This window comes from Pinus tabuliformis, chromosome 5_1, assembly GCF_031772625.1.
Source record: "Pinus tabuliformis cultivar Carrire ecotype Pingquan chromosome 5_1, CPIR1, whole genome shotgun sequence".
Classification (NCBI taxonomy): domain Eukaryota; kingdom Viridiplantae; phylum Streptophyta; class Pinopsida; order Pinales; family Pinaceae; genus Pinus; species Pinus tabuliformis.
In genome coordinates, this window is record NC_142305.1 from 809,674,325 (window position 1) to 809,695,906 (window position 21,582).

The following is a 21,582-nucleotide window of genomic DNA, read 5'->3' on the forward strand; positions in this document are numbered from 1 at the left end:
ATCATATGCTTATATTGCTTTGTTCCTCTCATATATGTTTGTTATGAATGATATGTGATGTTCTTGCAAAGTCATTTCTTATGTTGAAGTACATGTGGTGCTTATGTACTTGTGAATTCATCTATTTGGAAGCACATGTGATATTTATCTTGTAATGGTTAATTGTAAATTGGTGTAACTCATATTAACTCCCAGAACTTGTTTAGCATATCACTAATCAAGCCTTAGTTTTATCCTTTAGGGACTACCCTCCTTGACTTCACTAGGAGTTAGCATAGACAAAGGAGTTGTGAAGTGGGTAACAACCCTAACTTGCCCCCAGGCAACACCAAGTGGAGTTAGAGACTTTTTCCATGATAATCCTAGGTGTGGATTTAGGCGACAAAAGGGCTTTGACAACAATCTTGTAGAGATGGTTGACTTCGTGGAGTACATTGCTTATGAGGATCAATGGAGATCGTGAAGGCTTGTGATGGAGGGATGTGGACTTACCCTGTGTAGCTACATCACATTGGAGCCATTATTATGCACAACATTATCTTGAAGCAGGGACATGTATTTTAGAGTGTACTGTCTTGCTTGTGTTGGTCTACAAGTGCTCATGATAGGTTGCTTGCAAGGGCCAAGGCCCACATTGTTTTGTTGGCCTCCCTTAACTTTCATATAAATAGAGGAAGTAGAAAGTCTTTCCCTTTAATATACGTTCAATTCTCTTAGTTGTATTCACTCTTGTGATGAGATGTGACTTAGAGAAGAGCACATTAGCCCCTCTCTCTTTCTCTATAGTCTTCACATCTGCTTTATCTCTCTCTTGTGAGTTGTGAGGGTTTCATGGTCTTCTTGGATTATCTTGGAGCATCTAGGAGATCTAGGGTTGGGATTTATCCTTGGAGATTGGAGATTAGTATTTTGTGAAAAAACCCTTGGGTGGAAATGTGAAAAAAGAGGAGAGGGTGTGTTGGAGTGATTCTCTCCCATTGAATATTCTTGGTTGCTAGGGTTTTGTTTTTTTTCCTAGCTAGGATTTGGAGAGCTAAGAGGACTTGTACTAGCTTCGAAAAAGGGCTATGGTATGTACATGTACTCCATCATGAACACATTAATGAAGTTTCAAACTATTCAATCCAGATTTAATTTTCAACTATATGTCTTTTTATGCTTTGTTATTTACAACCATATATGTCTTGTTGATTTGACATAAGTAAAAGGACAATTGTTAAGTGATTTGAATCTAGGTGAAGAATATATGGGGCTGATTTTATTCCTATCACACTGCGGCTACACTTGTTGTAAAAAGTATCTTTAGATTTGGTTATTAGCTGATAAGTTGCCCTAAAAGGATTGAAACTTATCCCTTTGCTTTGGTATCTTTACAACAACCCTAAGGTCAAAACTTCAGAGGGGTAAGATCTAAGAAACCTTCTAGATTGAAGGCATAATTTTTATTTTGCATTGAATTTGGAATCCCAAGATGTTTCCAGATTCATTGCTTGAGAATCAAATCTTAGTCTTATGCATTGCTTTCAACTTGCATTAGCTTGTAATCATAAACTTCTAAAGTTGCTTGAAGTGTGGAGAGTAGAAAAGTGCATGATGTCCAAGATGGGTAGGTTTTTCCGAAATCACTTTGGAAATTTGAAGAAATGGGGTCAGACAAGTGTGTACAAATTATACATATATGTATGTATTGTAAGAAATTGATAAAAAAGAAAATGAATATGTAGAGTTACATAGAAAATGTCAAACATCGCATATTCACCAGTCATTGCACAACTAAATTTACCTTTATTTACTATATTTTGGGCAATAAGCATTTGGAATTTATACTTATAGATTTAGCAATTCAATTAATCTACAAGATGAAAAAACTTTCACATGTCAAGATGATCAAGTGGAACACATTTGATATGTAGAAGTTTGATGTATTTGGGAGTAAGTTGCTTGTTGGGTTGAAGATGGAGAAAATATGTTCAATTGAAGTTGAGTTTTCACTCTAATCGAGATAGGCTAGAGAGATATCCTAGTTAGGATCATTGGACATACAATGGTTTGATGTATTTTGGGAGTGTGTTGCTTGTGGTGTTGATGTTGGTAGCTCGAGCGAGTACTTTTGTACAGGCCTAAATATTTAAGCATGCAAAAGTTGCCCAAGATATCCTTAAAAACTTGCTCAGGTGTGAGCAAGTTGTTTTTGTAAATTAGCCTAAGTCTAACTTTGGAAAAACACATAATTATTATGTTGGCTTATTGAGCTAAAGTAAACTTCGGAAAATGAAACTAAATTACTTTAGTTATCAAGTTTTAATCTCAGCCCTTGATCTCAAGTGAGGCGAGATCTAATCTCGATTGTCAATCAATTTGGAGATTAGGTTTAGGGATTTAGCTCAATGTAAAGTTATAAAAGTAATGCTAAGTAGAGGGATACGTCACCATATAGCAACACAAGGTTGAGAGAGGCATCACAGTTGGGTCCGAGTAAGGGACCAACAAGGAGATCCAAATCAACGAAGGACGGGTTGATCAACTGGATTAGATTTAGTTGTTGTATCTATTTCCTCAGTTGGACCATTTTCCAAGGAAGAGAGCCTAAGTAAGTTTTAAAGAATTTAATGAAGAACTTTGATTAAATAGAATTTTTTATCTCATTTTTCGTGATTGAGATTGGTAAATTTTGCTTTTGCTCAATTTTGCGTTAATGAACTTACCTGTGCACTTGATTAGTAGATTGTTAATTTGCTAGGAATTAAGTGTTGAGTACTAGGTTTGCATGAATTCTAACACGGTATCCGAGCCAAAACTTTGAAGAGTCTTGATTTTTGAATCATAGGTGCTATGTTTGACCACGATTGTACAAGCCGGAAATTTGTTTTTAAAAGGAGGCCGAAGAAGTCAGTTGTTCAAATCAATTGAAGAGCAATTTTTTTTAAAGGGTTGAATTCAGTCGAGTTTAAGACAAAAAAAAGAAAAAAATGGTGGCCACCCAATCCTTGATTGAGTAAGCATTGGGTAGTTGCTGGTAGAGAACGAAAACAAAAAAAGGTGGTGCTATGCAGGGGATAGGTCAACAGTCGCAACAACCAAGTGACCACAACTAATTGGTAGAGGTCTGAGCATAGGAGGACGTTGATGAAGGATGCAATGGTGGTAGGGTGAGTCAAGGCCACAACAATAGTGGTAGGACATCTATTGAGATGTTGTTGGGGCAAAGGAGCCGTAATAGAGCCTATGATAAGGCCAAGGAGTAAGGGAGGTTGTGGCGACACTCATGGCAGTGATAGGTCTACCACAAGGAACTGATTGACAAGGGGTTTTGAGAGTTGGGCGAAGCAATCATCGTCAAGGAAAGACACCTATGCAAGGAAAAAGGGTGTGCGATAGGGTGTGTGGAGGCGTGTAAGATTTGGTTGGGGAGACGACTTAGTTGTGCTAGCAAAAGACTTCGGTAGATGGGATGCAGAGGAAGCAACCAACCTAGTCGACCTCGCTAACATAATAAGCTGAGTAGTTGAAGCGACTGATATGGCTAGTGTAGGTAAGGCCAACTACGGTTGTTGTGGATATGAAGATTGCTCGTCTTTGTAGTGAGGAGAATGTAGCCGAGGTAGGGCTATGGTAATACAATGATAGAGAAGTTGTTCGAAAGGTGAGTGAACAGGTGGCCAGACAACGAGTACATGGATGCGTGGAAGACATATCCACATGTAGCATGCTAGAAGGACCTAGATTTTGGTGGATGTCACCTCTGAGAGGGAGATCATACCAATCAGGGCATGATAGAAGTTTTCATCGATTTTCCAATTTTGAGATGGCATCAATTGGTTTGAGGTACGAGGACAGGTTGTATGGGGCCTGTTACTGCTCAAACTAACAGGGGTCCTAGGAGGGGATTCTGTAGAGCAACTACTAGGTCAAGTGGCAATAATGGAGCAATAGCCCACTGTCACCTCAACTAAAACTCTCGGCTCTTTACGGACTTTCACCGATGGGAGGAGTCTCGGTATGAGAGGAATCACAAGGATGGATAGATCAATGATAGGATGAAGAGTGATTCTTAAAGCATATTAACAAGAGAGGCTCAGATAATAAGCTTACTTGCTTTTGAAGCAAGATGGATGGCTCTCTTAGAAGGGATATGAGGATTCCCAGACCTACGGTTGAGGAGTATTACTTGAAAAGAGGTACCCAATATCAAGGAATCCTAGAAGAAAAGGGTTTCTTAAGCAACCTTTGTGGGACCACAAAGAAGCCCAAGTGGACCCAAACAAGGTCAAGGATTTGGATTTGAGCAACAAATTGATGGTCTTGACCAAGTTAGGGAGGAGAATAGGATCAAAGAAATTGAATCTCTTGAAATTTGAGTGCAATGATCCAAATGGAGGCACTAATCCAAGGAAACCTAAGGGGAAGAATGGTCTTCAAGTTGAGGCTTGCAATATCTTGAAATTCCATCGTCGGATCAAGCTCAAATTTGGAGGATCTCTCAAGAAGACCCCAACGCAGTTCTTGACCATTTTTCATGGATTTGTTATGGCTAGAAATGATTTTGTGTGATGCCCTAGGAAACCCTCTAGGGTTATGCCTTAGAAAAGAAGATGAGGTGAAAAAGAGTTTTCTTTTGATGATCACTTAGGACTAGACTAGTGCCTAGCCTTTTGGGAGTATGGAGTCCAATGAAATCAATGTTTAGATATACTTAATCCCGACCAAGGAGTCTCCTAATAACTTTGTATATTTCATGAAGCTGTAACTAGGTCACCATTAGAGTTTATACTTCTTGATGTTGCAAAAGATGATTTATCAAGGCAAAACATGAATCATGTACCCCTAGGACAATAATTCACCAATACTTCACAATAATCATATGAAAAATCCCTCACAAAGACAAATTAACAACTTCACATTAGTTTTGAGGCAACTTCACCAGCTTCATGAACGAAAATATTTCATAGATTATTTCATGAGACAAATAGCAAGAATAAACATGAAGAAGAGTACTCACAAGTATAGGGAAATTATTCCAATCATCAAGATGCAGAAAAATTAAAGCTCCAAGACAAGATTAAACTCTTCCAAACATCAAAATGCATTTAAGACACCAATTTCTCCATCAAAAGGCTAATTGAAATTCTGAAGAAGAGATAGTCCAATCCAAAAATGATGATGAGAGAAATGAATGAGCCTCTCATTTATTTATACAATCCATAAGGGGGTTCGAATAGCCTATTAGCCTAATAATGCCCCTTAATAATAAAATAATGTGCAAGAATAACAAAACTTGGTGACAAGCCCACCAAGATAGCTCCATAATACAAAGATAAGCCTCTCAAGAAGGCAAAATAATATATACAATGAGTCGTTGGGCCATTGAAGGAGCCAAGTGAAGTCCAATGTGTGCCAAGGTGAGAGAATAGGCTCCAAACATAGTGATCAAGGGGGTGGCCCCTTGATATCTAAGCAAATCAAATATGGTATCCCCAAGTGCGTGTGGGGGCACAATGACATCCTCATGGGTCTCCAAGGGGATCAATAATACTTGTATACAGTTTGTAAGGGCTAGAATGATGACATAAGCCCTCCCTTTGTCTCCTATGGTGAGACACATCCTCATTTGGGCCTTGGATCATTTGCTAAGTGTATGGTACAAATGTGAAGCTGTCTGGGCATGGTGATCCAAGTGCATATCCCCATCCAAAAAGGTGGAACACGAGCAATCAATGAATGGTGCTGAGGGATCCATGAAGTAGCGATCTGCTCTCTACTATGGTGGAGGCCCATGGCTCTCAATACTCACTCTACAAGTGCTAATATGGCCCTTTGGAGGGCTTGGACCCTGTATAAGGAGACCAAACACTAGATGGACACCCACTTACAATCCTGCATAAGATCGAATGCATACCGTCACCTTCCAATACAACAAACCATTAGAGTAATCGATTAAAAGAGCTTACAAGCCATGGAACCAAGTGGACACTTCACAGTGGCATGCCCTTCCATAGTGGGCTTTAGTATGTACAGGTGTCTCCAAGCTCAATAAGGAGGTTAACCAAGGACTCTATTAGGTGGTTTCAACCTCTAAAGGGGGTGACATGTCCATGGTACACCCATCAAGTGGTAGGTGGCATGTGATATAACGATGGAATGGATTGCGGCATCAGGGGAAGACTCCAAGCCACATGCCTTGGTACAAGGGTAGCTATAATAAGGGAAGCCCACACTTGGGTATATGAATGTAGGAGGGAGCAATTGTGGTACATGAGCTACCCCGACCTTTGTTTTTCTACCCTTCTTCATATGTCTTTTGCCTTTGATTGATTTTTATTTATAACTACTCGGGGCTCTAGGAGATGAGAGCATGATGTGTAGGGTATAGCAGTGAATACCCCTTTAAGGCAGGGCAATTCATCGCCCACCAGGGGTTGGGACAATCACGAGTTAATTAATGATGTAAGGGGCCAATATGAGGGGCCCTAGGAGCCATGGTGATGGCCATAGTGATAGGGGTAGAGCTCATGTTGGCTTTTGCCCACATGCTAAATTTGTATGCCCCGACCATATTTTGTATTTTATGTTACATTTCTTGTTGAGAGGCCAAATTATGCTTTTTTTTCTTTCTTTTTAGCTGCATCAACCTTTGGAGCATTGTTCTAGCCCTGACCCAAGGTGTGGACATGGGGAGGGGTAGGCTAACTCCTTGTGGACCCAATGGACAAATGTGGACCTGGATGGGAAATGTGATGAATGGGGTTGCAATGGAAGGGGAGTGATGTATATGATGCTAGGAAGCAGGAACACGCAACCAAAATCGGGGTTTCCCATGCAGTGCCATCCCTAAAGCTAGTAGCCAATAAAGGAGATTCCATGGGACTAGGATACAAGGTTAACCATGAAATTGGACAGAGGAAACAAGGGTATAGACCAAGACCACTCTTTCTGTCTAATCCTCCCACTAATCCATGCCCAAAAGTGTCCATGATAAGTAAACAAAAATACCTAACTACACATTGAAAAGCCATACCGTCGGGGTCGAAAGGCCCACCTTCAAACACATGATCATAATAGATGGGCAAGGGACCACATGGCTGGCTCAAGTGGCAGAGAAATGGCACATCGAGCTATATGGTGGCTACAAGGGGCTATTGGCTGCCGATCGAGGACCATCTAGGAGATTTTTTCTTTTGTGTTTTGTTTTCTATCTCTTATGGATATCACCCACAAGGTGGTGGGTGACAGGGCCTACAACTTCAATCCATGAAGGGGAGGATACGTTGTTTCTTAAGGAGAACAACCTATGGGAGTTTGCAATCATCCAGGTTACAACTTCTCCAGACGCTACAACTTTGGCATCCTACGAATTGAAAGACGTGAAGGCCAAATGTATCATCATGAATGGGGTGAAGGACCATGTGATCCCTCGCATATCAAGGAAGGATAATGCCCATGAGATGTGGACTGTTGTAATGAGCCTATATCAGAGTGATTATCATAATCGAAACATGGTGTTAAGGGAGAAGCTTAGAAAGACGAAGATGACTGAATCAAATTTTGTGGCATCATATCTCACTAGGATCTGACAAGTTCAAGATGAGCTTAGAGCTATTGGAGTAGCCTTGCTAGATGATGAGCTAGTAAGGATAGCCTTGAGCGGGTTCTCAAAACCCTGGGCTACCTTCGTGACATGGTTCTAGCAAAACAATACCTACCTGATTGGAACAAAATGTGGGAATTATAACACAAGAGGTTTGTCCAACCAAAGTTGAATGTTCACTTGAATTAGGATAATCCAAAGAAAATCTCCAAGTTGGGATCCTGGGATGCATATCCCAATTCTTTACATGCCTAGAACGATACTCATCATTCATTTGTGACGTAAAGTGAAGATTGGAATGGATGTAGTCAAGATCTCCAACCTTATTTGAACACAAACTATTTAGTATGAGCACAATACCAACAATGTAAGAAACTACTTACAAGAAAGCACATGAGAGCAAATACGAGGGATGCTACCTCACAAAGTAGCACACCTTCAGATTAAAGTCCAAAAGATTGGTACTAGCCTATGGACAACTAAGAGGGATGCCAATGCCATCTTACCTCTATTCACACTTTCGGTTGGCTCTTCTCCAACTTAAATGAGGCTTAGTTAGGGGTAGGATTGTTAACATTTAGGCAACAAGGGCCCAAGGTGAAACAAAGAGTGGCTTTATTTGAAACAAATGTTGTAGAATTCGTTTAAAAAAGTGATGGGAGGATCAAGATTAGTGTCAAGTCCATTGGGCAAGTGGAGTGAAAAGATAACAATAGGAGGGTGTCTTTTAATGTGTTTGTGTGGCCTAAATCAAGAACCCACTACAATCTTATATTGGTGTTCACCAAAACTAAATTAATTTTATAGGAATACAAATGATTAAAGACCTCTAAATGTATACAAAGGTGTACTTATGGAAAATATAAGATGTAGCTAATCTTGCTTGAGGAAGAGGGTACATAATGACATTTTCCAACCACAATGGATTTAAAAGGAAACTGAATCACAATTAAATCTTTTCTTAACAAAGGTACATTCTTCCTAATAAGAAATTCTGTTACCTATGTTCCAGCCCTTCATTGACACGTTTGATGTAGAAGATTTTAGGTCTAGTTTTCTATGAGTTAACTACAAAAGATATATTATACTTCCTAAGAGAAATCCATAGCTTGGGCTTGGTGGTCACTTTGTTGAAGACATCAATAAATTGTTGGGTAGACTCACCCTTATATTTGTCGAAGATATAGCCACTTTTCCAATGAGGCTTCCCTGTACCTTGATTCTAGCACATCACACAATTGACGCTGTTAAGAGTATCCCAAAGTGTTAATCGATGGTTGGTTGATAGTTGTTGAATGTTGGTTGTGGGTCTGCCACCATGTGAACTTCTATGAACATAGTCTCATTGGTGTCAAGTTTGGTTGGATATGAAATAAGCTTCCATGTTGTGTATCCAAAATTCGAGCTTCTTATTGTTGAGAGCCGTATCAAATTTAGGTGTTGACAATTTAATGTCTAGTTAAAAGTCTTCTAAAAAATGGAATTTGCTTGGTGAATAGTGGGTTTTGGTTGATGTTATGGCTTGGATAATTGTTGGAGTTGTTGATTAGTGATGAAATGTTGGAACATTCTCATCCTATCATGCATTATTTTACCTAGTTACTCTTGTTAAGTAATGAGGGTTTCCAATAAGAGGCATAGTTGATCTCGCATATGTTTAGCCAATACTTGGGTAATATTGGAGTCTTGAGAGTCTATTGATTCACTTGAGCTTTTAGTGGGAGCCATTCTGATTGGATTTAGGCTCCATGAACGTTTTGTTTTCCTTTTTTGTTTATATATATATTTATATATTTATTTGGTGCTACTTTAGTGACTTTCAACAATGCATGGAGGTTGCAAAGGGGCCATTTCCTTGTTGATCATTGTAGTAGGAAGTAAAGGTCAATGAAAGCATGCTTTTGTTATTGCATTGCATTTTTGAGGGATGCTAAGGCAATGAGCAAGTTAGAAGAGAAGGCCATAATACACTCGAAAGCTTATGATGGTACTTGGCTAGTGGTAAGCAGATGTATTGTATGATCTTTTACCAAGTGAGAGAGGGTGTCAATTGTGGTCCAAACAGGAAACCCCACAAATTTAAAGGTCTTTGAAGAGAGTATATCTTAGTGGAGGGTAAGAGGCATAAACCCTCAAGGAGATTTGATTGAAGGTCTTGATCGACGGTGTTAGATGTAGTAAGAAAAATGTTATCAGAATCTATGGAACTAGCTGGTTCGATTGGTTTGATCCCAAACCGGTTCAGTTAGAGGCCTGGAACTAGAAAAAGTTAGTTCGATATCGAATTGGTTGGTTTTGTAATGAAACCAAATAGTTCGATATCAAATAGAGCCTTCTATACAATGTAACCAAGGACCCTCTGAATGCATTTTTTAAGAAAAAAACAATTTATGTGTGGGACAACCTCATATTCAACCGTAGGGCCCTGCTAATGCTATGCTAAGTCACAGGACACGTCCTCCAAGGGACCGTGTCTCGTATTTTACGTGTCGGACACGAAAACGGCCCTAAAACGTGTTGAAAACGTTTTTCATCGTGTCTTGTAAAATGTAAAACGTATTCGTCGGTTTTTGTCATGTCCTGCATCTGGAAAACACGTATTCCATTGATAGAAAACGTTGCCTGCATAAGCTGCAATTTTTTTTGAAAGAAACAAATAACTTTTGAGTGGGGCAGGTTAATGATCAAGTCTAGGCCCTAGTATTGATATGCTATTCATGGTAATGTTAAATTATTAAAGTAAAAGTGACATTTTCCTTGATCTTCATTTTCATCCTTTTACTTAAATTTTTAACATTACCATGAAATGACTCAGGATGTTTGAGAGTGGTTCCGGCCTCATTGGATTTCATATGGAGAAAGTAGAATTTTAGATTTCATTCAAAATGCAACAGACTTATCAGTTTTTTAGGATTTCAGGATTGGGAGATTGTAATATTTCCAGGTGACACCACCTGCCCGGGCTACCCTTGCCACCAGTAGAGGACGTGGTCTACCTCCTATAACTCCTACTTCTAGTTCTTCAGCTTCTAGAGCATAGCAAACTCCACTGCCAACTCCACCAGCACCAGCATCTACATCTAGAGGGAAAGGGAAAGCTGTGGCATTTTCTCATAAGAGGGGCAGAGGAAATCAATAGGATTAGACTTTAGTTATTTTCTTATGTGCTTGTAAGTTGTACATGAACAATGAACATTGAATATTCAAGAATCAAGACCAAGCATATCACATTCTAATTTATAAATAGTAAATTTTGATTTTATTTATTTTTTTAAAGTGAACTATGAACTTTGAGAAGTAATTATATTTTAATTTGATTAGATAAGTTGCAACCTGCAATTTAATATGGATAAAAAACTATATTTCGGTATACATATATATATATATATATATATATATTTTATTAACTATATATATAAAACGTGTCCCCCGTGTCCTGTTTCCAGGTCGATGCGTTTCGTATTGAATACTCGTATTTACGTGTCTTCCGTGTCTCGTGTCCTCGTGTCATGTGACTTAGATGTTATGTAATCAATGGTAATGTTAAATTCTTAAAGGATGGATTCTTAAATCCTAAAATTAGATCCTAGGGCCCTACATAAATTTGTAACATTACCATTAATTGTTTCTGGATGTTTGAGAATGGTTCCAACCTCATTAGATTTCATATGGAGAAAGTAGAATTTTAGATCCCAATCAAAATCCAACTGGCTTGACAATTTTTGGGGTTTTAGAATTGGGAGGATTGCAACATATCTATTGGATTTCGTCATGTATGAAGGTATGGAACTAGCATTTAATCAATATTTCCAAGCCCTCTATGTACCTTGATGTTAGTGGCATTGATTGGAAAACTACTCTATCATGACACAAGTAAAAATGTGCCCATCACTCAAATAAAATCTAGATTTGACATGTTAATCTTTTTCTACCTTATTTTAATGCTTAGAGGGTGATGATATTGATGATGAGGATCCCAATATAAGCAATGGTTTTGATAATATGTAGGTATTTGTTGTAGCTTTTTTTTTTTTTTTGATGTTAGAGGCCATCTAGAGCCTATTTGTTGATGTAATTTTGGCTCAGAGATCTATTGCACCAAGTGCTATTTTGGTTATATGCACTCTTAGTTACTATATAAATGAGAATTTTTGCACATTTGTGTATAAATGGTTTGGATTCTTATGGATACACATGAATATATATATGTTTTTCTTTAAAATTTGAATATCTTTTGTATTTTTTTGGTTGACAGGGTTTTTGGCCCCCTTTTTTTAACGGTTTTGGTATGGTTTTTGAACGGTTGCCAGTTTAGGGGGTCAGTTGGTTTTGTCAATGGTTTTGTTTTGATAACATTGAGTAAGACTAAAAGATGGAAACCCTTGAGGTGACCAAATCTAGAGGCCACCTTTGCTAGGTTGCGATACTAACTAATATGAACACAATACCAACAATGTTATATATGATACAAACAAGAAAGCATAAGAGAGCAAGCTTGAGATGAGATTGTTGGAATTGTACACTCATTTGTCCGAGTTCAAAATTGAAGCAGATTGATCAAAGTTAAAGTATAAAATAAACAAGTACAAATCATGTTCACACATGCTCATTAGACTAACACTTCATCTCTATCATGCTTTCTGGAATGAATAATGCCATGTCTAATTCAACTATTCTGTGCAGTTGAAAATCTAGCTACTTTTTAGGAACATAAGTGGCTAGGGTGGTTTGTAATTCCTATGCACCTATTGCATAAACAATATGCCACTGCACAGGTTCCAAAACCCTTTATCATTAAGAGCATCATATTTGCAAACTTCCCTAATCCATAAGCAACGTTTGCAAATTGACAACAAACAAGTGTTGATTGACTAGGATTTTGAAAGAGCTTGTTATGGTATCCTAGATTGCAATAGAAGCTTGTTTCTCCTTGTTCAAGGATTTTCTTTTTTCATTGCAAGAGAAAATGAATTCTTCATCAAACTATTTTGGATTTAATGCATGCCCAAAATATTCAAAGTGGTGAACTTATCTCATTTATTAGTGATTACTACCTTGACATGATCAATAATTTTTTTGTACAACTTTGCTGCTTTCATTCTCCTTAGTTATAATATCAATTGTGTTCGCAATCAGGGTGCTTATGTCTTCATGAAAATGTCTGAAAGAAGGTCCAACTATGCCCTTTTTTCAAATCAAAGGAGGTTGAAACCAAAAGTTCTCTTAAACTAATTATAAATTCAAATTTAGTTCAACAATCTCCATCTATAACATCATACATGCCTTTGAAACATCATCATTGCTTTCTGTGAACAATTGTGCCTCCAAAAAACTCAAATTTCACCGAAAACCATAGCTAACGATAACTCCTTCACCTACAAGATGCTTCGCCTAGATGAAATTAGTAGCATAACTTGTCTCATCTACTTTCAATTGGTCCAACTTGTAAAACTCCCTAAAAATTGCTTCAAAAACATGTGGTGTTTTGTAATGAACTTCACTATTTCCTTGGTGACCCTACAATAGAGTGTCATTATTAAATTTCTTTAGTGCCAAGCTCAAGGAATGGACTATACAAGGAGTCTAAATGATGTGAGGATGTATACTCTCTGTTATCCACCATAAGTGGGTGACTCCTTTGTCTAGTATGCATGATGTGACAACAACTTGATCTAGGATCAAGTTTGATTGGAGTTCTACCCTTGGATTGACTTTTGTCAATGGAGAGTGGCAAGATCTTGCTACTCACTCTCGATCAATTCTTCTTCATTATCTATACCAACGTCCAACAAAATTGAGACGAGATGCAGTGATTGTATATGATGACATGATGGCATGATGATGGATGGATTAGCAGGTGAAATTATCCCTAGTTGAGAGGGAGTGTTAAAATTGGCAACTAGGGGCAAATTCCACTTTGGATAGCTCATCTGATGGAGATAATCATTGCATTGAGTTCCTCTTTCAGAGAGGATCAAAATCGACCTAAATATCACTAAATTTGGTCAAGAAAAAATATGTTTTTGAATTAAAGCCCTCACATGTGCAAATTTTCTAGGTCGGTTTCACCATCATGTAGGCCCAAGAACCCCAAGCGTCATGACTCTTGACCCTCAACGATTTGCATAAATAAGGATGACCTCCCACCTCATTAGACACATTCTATGAACATCTTTCATAGCGTTACATCCATCTGAAGTGAGCCTTAGCTCTAGGAGAAAGTCCAAGATTGGGAAGAGGATCATATGAGGCCTGTTTTGTCTTTTTTAGGGGGTCGAGTAGTAGCAAAAGGTAGCCACGATGGTTTAGGGTAATTTTGGGTATTGTTTGAGGCTTGTTTTGTGTGGGATGATCACCAAAGGAGCGCAGGTTTATATCAAAGGTTATATGAGGGCCGAGTTCTATACCTCAGCAAAGGAGGAGCCGTAGGCTTATATTGAGGGTTATATGAGGGTTGATCTCCATACCTCAACAAAGGAGGAGCCGTAGGCTTATATTGAGGGTTGATCTCCATACCTCAACAAAGGAGCCACAGATCTGATTTAGGGTTGGAATTAGCTCAAAACAACAATATATATATATATATATATATATATATATATATAGTGCAGACCTTGCTTGGAGGTTGGCCGCAATTGTTAGAGGTCTTTTGGAGCAGTGGAAGAGGGCTAAAGTGTTGGTACTTAGCCCTAACCAGGTCACTGAAGTATTCAGCAAAAAAGCACTCCCAAATCAAAAGGAAATTTAAGGTATGTTAATGCAGATTGCCTAGGAAGAAAAGCTGTAGTTGTTTATAGACCATAGGAACTATTTGGAAGTCTTTGTCAATGGCTATTCAAAACCCTAACTAGGCAACAAGCTACATCAGTCAGAATCGCAGACTTTTCAGGGCTATTTTGAACAATGATTTGGCGAGTCAATTTTGACTTATATTATTTTTCTCTCACTCTCTCTTTGCTAAACATTTAATATAATAATAAGAAGAATTGATCAAAGGGTTTTCCCCATCTTGGGGTTTTCCCCTGGTAGTAGCCAAAATTTGGCGTTCTCTTGCCTTGGCTTGTCATTTGCATTTAATGTTTATGTTCTTTCATCAGTTACTATCAATGTGATAATGGTCTATATGATTGCTAATGTAAATTTAATGGAATGGAAAATGGGCTTATATGGAAATTGAAGTAATCGTCTTGAGCAAAGAACATGTTAACTAAAATTAAAACTTCTTGAGGATTGGGAATCCAAGATAGAAGTAGTCTCATGGATTGACACTCTTTGAGGATTGGGAATCCAAGATAAGAATAGTCCTAGAAGGACAAACTCGGTGAACATCTGGATGGGGTATGTGCCTTGAGAGATAGTGTGATGTCTCACATAAAGCCTTCTAACATTGTGCTCTGATCTAGTGGAGAGATAGAGCTTGTTAGTCAAGGCTTTGCTATGTTGACAATGTTGGTTAAGATGTTGATGCTTAAATATGACTTATCAATCTGACTCTTCTTATGAGAATATTTCAGTTTGAGAGTATCCTTGTATCAAGTGTACAATTATGAATACCTCCCTAGTTAAGAGGGAGTGTTGGAGAATATAACTAAGTACAGTCTTCATAATTGTATCAAAATGAATATGATGTAAACGCAAAAGAAGAAAAAGAAAAAATTATTTTCAAGCATGGGTTTCATGCTTAAAGAAATTATTATTTTAATAGGTAAGCATGTTCTTCATGCTTCTAGGATTTGATGAAGTCAAAGAGTCAAAATCCTTCTTAGACCTATTGTAAATAAAAAGGAAAAATAAATTTTCAATTTGTAATTTGGGTTATAATAACCTCTAAATGCCAAGTCGACCTACTTGTCAAGTCGGCCTTGCCCCAATGGACATGTCTATTGACATCCCTTTGAACAAGTATAAATAAAGGGAGGTTAGAGCTCATTTGAGGACACACACTTCACATGTTTTAGTTTAGAAATATTGCAGAGAGACATAGAAGAGAAGAGGAGGGCCGAAGTATGAGATTGAAGAAGATTTTTTCTTGAAATATGATTTATGAAAGTTTTGCCTTGTTGAAGAATTGTTGTTGGTCTCTTGAGGATGGATTTGCTGTGCTGAAGGAGGGTTTGACTTGGCATCTTGAGGGTTGGTTATGGGTCTTGGATATCTCATCTGATCTGATTCTATAAGAAGAGAATTTTCTGGGTTTTCCCTTAGGAGGGGTTTTGCCATGGCTTGGAACCTATATCTTGTGTTCTTTGTGTTCTTGTGATCTTCGTGTTTTTACATTTGGTAATTGCTTGATGAATGAAGAAAAACATAATAAAATAATTGTTAGATGCACATGGAATGTGGACAACGAAATAAGGTAAAGCGTGAATGCATTTACTATTAACAATGATACACATTTATAATACATGGGAGTGACCATTGGATTCCATATTCCAAGATCTCTTGGACTCCGGTGGCTGTTCACATTCCACACCAACCCATAGAGGATTAGGTGTCCAACATTCCCCCCCCCCCTCCCTTAATCCGAAGGGTTATGTATGAGTCCAAGAAGGGAGCTGTAATACAAAATGTGCAAAAATGCATGGCAACACTAGGTTGAATGTGCTCTCTGAAATGTTGGTATAAGTGGGGTGGTTTAAGGATGACCACCAACACTGGAACGCTTAGTGCAGTTCCCAGAACTCTTCCAAATCTGGCATGAAGCTAAGGTCTTCTGCTAGAGGAAGTGCTCCTCATGTTTTGAAGAGGGAAACCTTCAACCTTGAAAGGGAGGTCTCACCCCACATAAAAAGGGAGAACCTCAACCTGAAAAGGGAGGTCTCAACCTGTGATGGTTTAAGGATGACCACCAACTCTGGAATGCTTAATGCAATTCTTGGAACTCTTCCAAAACTGGCAAGAAGCTGAAGTCTTTTGCTAGAGGAAGTGTCCCCAATTCTTTGAAGAGATGTCTCAACCCCGCATAGATGGTTTAAGGCTGATCATCAACCGAAGGCATGCTCAGGGGCATCTTTGTCTCTGGCTACAACTCTGAATCTGGTATGGAAGGTTGTGGCTCAGGCTCGCTTGATGTGGCTTTGAAGCTTGTAGATGACCATCACTTCCCCTTCTGTCAGATACAAGGTGAGATGATGGAGAAAACTCAACTACAAGATTGTTCAATACTTTAGAACAAGTTTTGACATATGACTGAAATATCTTCTTGGCTGTTGAAGCCCATTGCCAAGAAGCGATCCATCCAAGATGAATCTTTGTTCTTGCAAGAGGCTTGTTTTTGAAGCATCTGTTTGAAGAATGACTGGTTTTATAACAGTGCTTACATGGATGAAGATCAAAACAATGATCTTTCACATGGCCAACTCTGTCACAATGTTGGCATTTAACAATCTGTTGTGGCTACTGTGGAAGAGGACCAAAATCTGAAACAACTGAAGGTGAACTGTCATGAAGAAATCTAGCACTCTGAAACTGGATGGCTTTGAGTAATCTGGAATGTGAAAGGAAACGTTCTTATCATATCCAAGCCCTGTTTTGTGCTTGTTATGGACAAGTTCTTCCCAAGGTCTGATGATTGGCTTGGGAAGTGCAGGCTGAATTTTTGCTTCTGCATGCAATTTTGTTGCTTCATTGGGCACTAGATCTGAATCAACTGTAACATTATTGACTTGCTGTTTATGGGAGTTTGTTTCAATGTTCTGAACAAAAACAAGTTCAGAATGATGACTCCATTGTTGTAATTTTGCTCGCTGAAGTTGAGATTCAAGCTCCAAAAAATCTATCTTTTCATGTTCATTCTGCAGACATGTTTTAAAATCACAGAGAGATTTTTTGTTGATTTCCACCATCTCATCAACAGTTGAATGAGTGACAATATTTAATAACTCTAATACATCACCAATTAGAGCCATTTTAGAAAAGAAGTATTAGTTGACAATCACAATGATTACAAAGATTTTCCAATCTCCACTGCAATCAAAACTTTTCTCTCTCTGTAGCATAAAATATATCTTTATGATACTTGTATAATAGGCAACAAACTAATCCAATTAAATCTCAATACACACCAATTCAACACTGTGTATGCCAACGTTTGCAACTTCACGATGCAGAGAAGGGATATTTAACCATAGGTTGCTTCAACGCGGAGCTTTAACACTGTTCAACGCTCCAACTTAATGCATCAATGTTGGCAACAAAAAATTCTCTACCCAGTCAAGTGGATGACAAAGTATTGAATACAAGTGAGTCTACAAAAGGGGTGGAAGGTGAAAGAGTTCCAGAAGAAAAAAAGAACTTTCAAAGGAAAAGGATGGTAACTAGTTGTTTACAAATTCAGAGCCTATGAGAGAAGAACAGGTTAAAAATGCAGTCAAATTATTTTTTATCTCACCCAAAAGTACGCGGTTCTCTTGTCATATACCGACGCTTATTTCTTGAGAGGGAAGGTTTAACAAAGGAGGAGATTGATGAAGCTTTTCGACGTGTGCTTGATCCCCCCTATAATGAATTACTAGCTAAAGCAACTGTTCAAAGTCAAGATACACGATCATCACCTCCCAGTACTGTACAAACTCAACCCCCAGTTCAAACATTGCAGCATATAGTGGCTCCACTAATTACAACACCAACGACCCCATTGGTTCAACCAACCCATTTTCACTGGACGCATATGATTTTTGCTGTAGGATTGCTCACTGCAACGGGTGTTGGTGCCAGTGTATTGTTGAAGAATATATTTATTCCAAAATTGGAAGCTGATGAAACTGAGTGGAAGAAGGCTCTAGAGCCAAGTCCAACTACAGAAGTTGCAACTGCTGCAAAAGCTGTTGCTATGGCAGCATCTGAGGTAGCTAATGTTAGCCGAGAACTGATCAAATCAAGTATTGAAGATAGGAAATATTTTGAGGGCCTGTTGCGTTTCGTGGAAGGACAAATTGAGGAAATGAAGTCAATGAAGACTGCTCTTCAGTAACGACACTTTGGGAGCCATTTCATCCATAAAGCAAGTAGATTGGAGAGGAATTTATGAATCAAATTCCAAGAACGTTAAAGTGGATGCTAATGTGTGAATTGTTGATTAGGGGTTAGTGAGGCCTTCATCTGCACCTGCAAGTGTTGAGACCAGTCTATGGAAGCGCCGAGGGAGAAACCCAACATTGATAAGCTTCATTCAGACAAAACTATTTTTCTTCTTCAAAGATAAAAAATGAACAATAATAATAATCACCCACTATACAACCTCGGGACATCAATGCGAATGTAATAAATGTAGTGTTGGGCATTAAAAGGATGCGAAAGCATTAACTGCAATTTGTAGCGATGATGGGAATTCAAACTGGGTTTCGGATGAACAGTGAGCAGAGATGGCAGTGAGACATTTGCTTTCCCTCCAATGTCAATCCTTCAAACACCAGGCTGTCCTTCAACATCTATCCCTCAAATTCCTTTCACGAAGGTGTTTGACCAGTTGGTCCATCAGGATTCCACGTAAATCCATATGTAGATGATAGTTTAATATTTAGCATGCAGTGGTGAAATTGCAACTATTCAAGAGCTGAGGGAGATATTCCAGGAATATCATTTACCGTTATAATCTGGAGAACGTTGAGAAGTCATTTTCTTATTTTTCGCATTCCAAAGCCACTCCTTTCAGGAGAGGTGGTCAAAATTGGTCGAAGTTGAGATGAGCACCGAGCAGAGAGCCTGCTAGAACAAAATAACTGATAGGGGCCACTTTTGAATTAATTTTCAGAAAACTAAGCAACATGGGTGCAAGAAAACGCCAGAGAATAGCTCAGAAAGCGTTGAGGAGATACAGGGTCGGCAAGGTCCGATAAATGGTTGCAGATACAATGGGCACATAAAAATAGCTCATAACGGTTTGAGAGAAAACTCAGATGGACGAAAATGTTGGTTTACAAATCAATGCGCAGATCTTAGACCAATTGCTCTTCTTGGCAGATTGGTATCAATTGTCATGCAGAGAAACGATGGGTCAGGATGGCAGGACAAATGGCTCGAATTGGAGCAGGGCAGGAATACGCTTGCAACTCTGATACCATGTTAGATGCACATGGAATGTGGATAGCCAAATAAGGTAAAGCGTGAATGCATTTACTATCAACAATGATAGAGTGACCATTGGATTCTATATTCCAAGGTCTCTTGGACTCTGGTGGCTGTTCACATTCCACACCAACCCATAGAGGATTAGATGTCCAACAATAATCCCAACAAATTCGCAAGTACTTATCAAGAAAGTAGAAATTACATTAATCTGTTAGCCTCCTTGTTTCTCCAACAATTGTGATCCTCATCATCAGTATATCACTCCAAGCATTAAAATAAAATAGAAAATGCTTAACATGCCAAATCAATGATTTTGCTTGAGTGAAGGGTGCATTTTTACTAGGATCAGGATAAAGGAGATTGACAATCAATAGCACCAACATCGAGGTACATAGAGGGCTTCGTGCTATTGATAAAATGCCAGTTCCATACCCTCATACTCCTAAAAATGTAACTAGTGTCGGTCTTGATAATGTACTATAATTTTATCGTTGATGCATTTTCATATTTATTATTATTATTTTATTTTTATTCAAAGCATGTTCTTCATGCTTATAGTGTCAATTGAGTCAAAAAATTTATTATGAGTCAAAAGAAATGTATTTGAGTCAAGTCCCATTTGGAATTTTTGTAAAGAAAAAAAACATTTTTTTATCGAGTCAAAGACCACCAAAAGTTGTCAAGTTGGCCTTCCTTTGGAACAAGTTGGCCTGAGCCTCCAAGAGCCCACCTATTCGACCCTCCTAGACAATTATATATAAGAGGTAGTTCGACTCATTTCAAGAGCTCATTTTTATTCACATACAAGAAGCACATTTGAAGCATGTGAAGGAGGACAAAAGGAAAAAGTCAAATGAGGGAGAATTGAAGTCAAAGAAGAGATAATTTTGCTTGACCGAATTTCAAACTTGAGGGAAGAAGTTTTTTGTGCTACCATAGGCTTGAAATTTCATGGGGGTCAAAATTACAAGGTCGAAATTTCAAGAGTTGAGTAGATTTGGGAACCATGTTTGACTTTGACATTGGAGGTGCCTTTGTGGAGGGTTTGACTTGATATTTTGGTGGCAGTTTTTTTGTCTTGGTCTTGGATATCTCATTTTGATTTGATTCTATAAGAGAAGGATTTATGGGTTTTCCCCCTTGTGGGTTTTTCCCCGGCTTAGAGCCTAATTTCTTGTGTTCTTTATCTTTGTGATCTTTATGTTTTGGTAATTGCTTGATGAAGAGACATAAAATTTAACAAGAAGCCAACAAACATTCACAAGTAATTATCAAGTTAAGAGAAATCAATCATTATTTATTAGTACTTGGTGTTAGAAAATCATAAAGGTAGAAATATTTTCTTGTCTAGATAATTACTTGTGATGAACTTGAATTCTTATTAGCTTCTTTTGTATCTTCTTTTATCTTCTTATCATCAAGCAACTATAAAAAACAAAAGCATAAAGATCAAGACAATAAGTGACAGTATGTAGGCTCTTAGCCAGGGCTAAAACCCCTCTTGTAGGGGAAAACCCAAAAATTCTCTTCTCTTCTTTTAGAACCTGTTAGTGTCAGTCTTTCCAGCCTTCCTCCAGTGATCAAACGTGCTCTTACAAAGTGATTTTGAAGTGTCAAGGTCAAATTTTGTCATTTCAGTGAGTCTTCAAGAAAAATTTGGTCACTAGGCATTAGGTCTAGGGTTTGCTTTCACTCCTTCTAAAGTTGTCCAAATGTCAGTCTATGTCACTATTCAGCTGAGTCTATCATCATTCATAGGGTTGTCATTATCATGTCAGTGTCTAATGAGTCATTTTACACCTTGTTCATGCTTCAGTTGCGCCTAGGTAGGGTCATTTCCCTCTCCTAGGGTTTTGGAGGTAATTTCTCTTGGGCGGCCAAATCACCGGCAAAACTTGTTTCCTGATGTTCATACACCTTCCCCTATC

At 38.3% G+C, this 21,582-nt stretch overlaps 1 protein-coding gene and 1 pseudogene across 1 annotated transcript in view; both read left to right on the forward strand.

The window, feature by feature from the left end:
* FAS2 (Transducin/WD40 repeat-like superfamily protein) overlaps window positions 1–21,582 on the forward strand; it is a 73,219-nt gene that overhangs the window by 41,991 nt on the left and 9,646 nt on the right. The gene's annotated exons all lie outside the window — the stretch shown is intronic.
* On the forward strand, window positions 17,769–18,795 carry LOC149167397 (peroxisomal membrane protein PEX14-like; annotated as a pseudogene).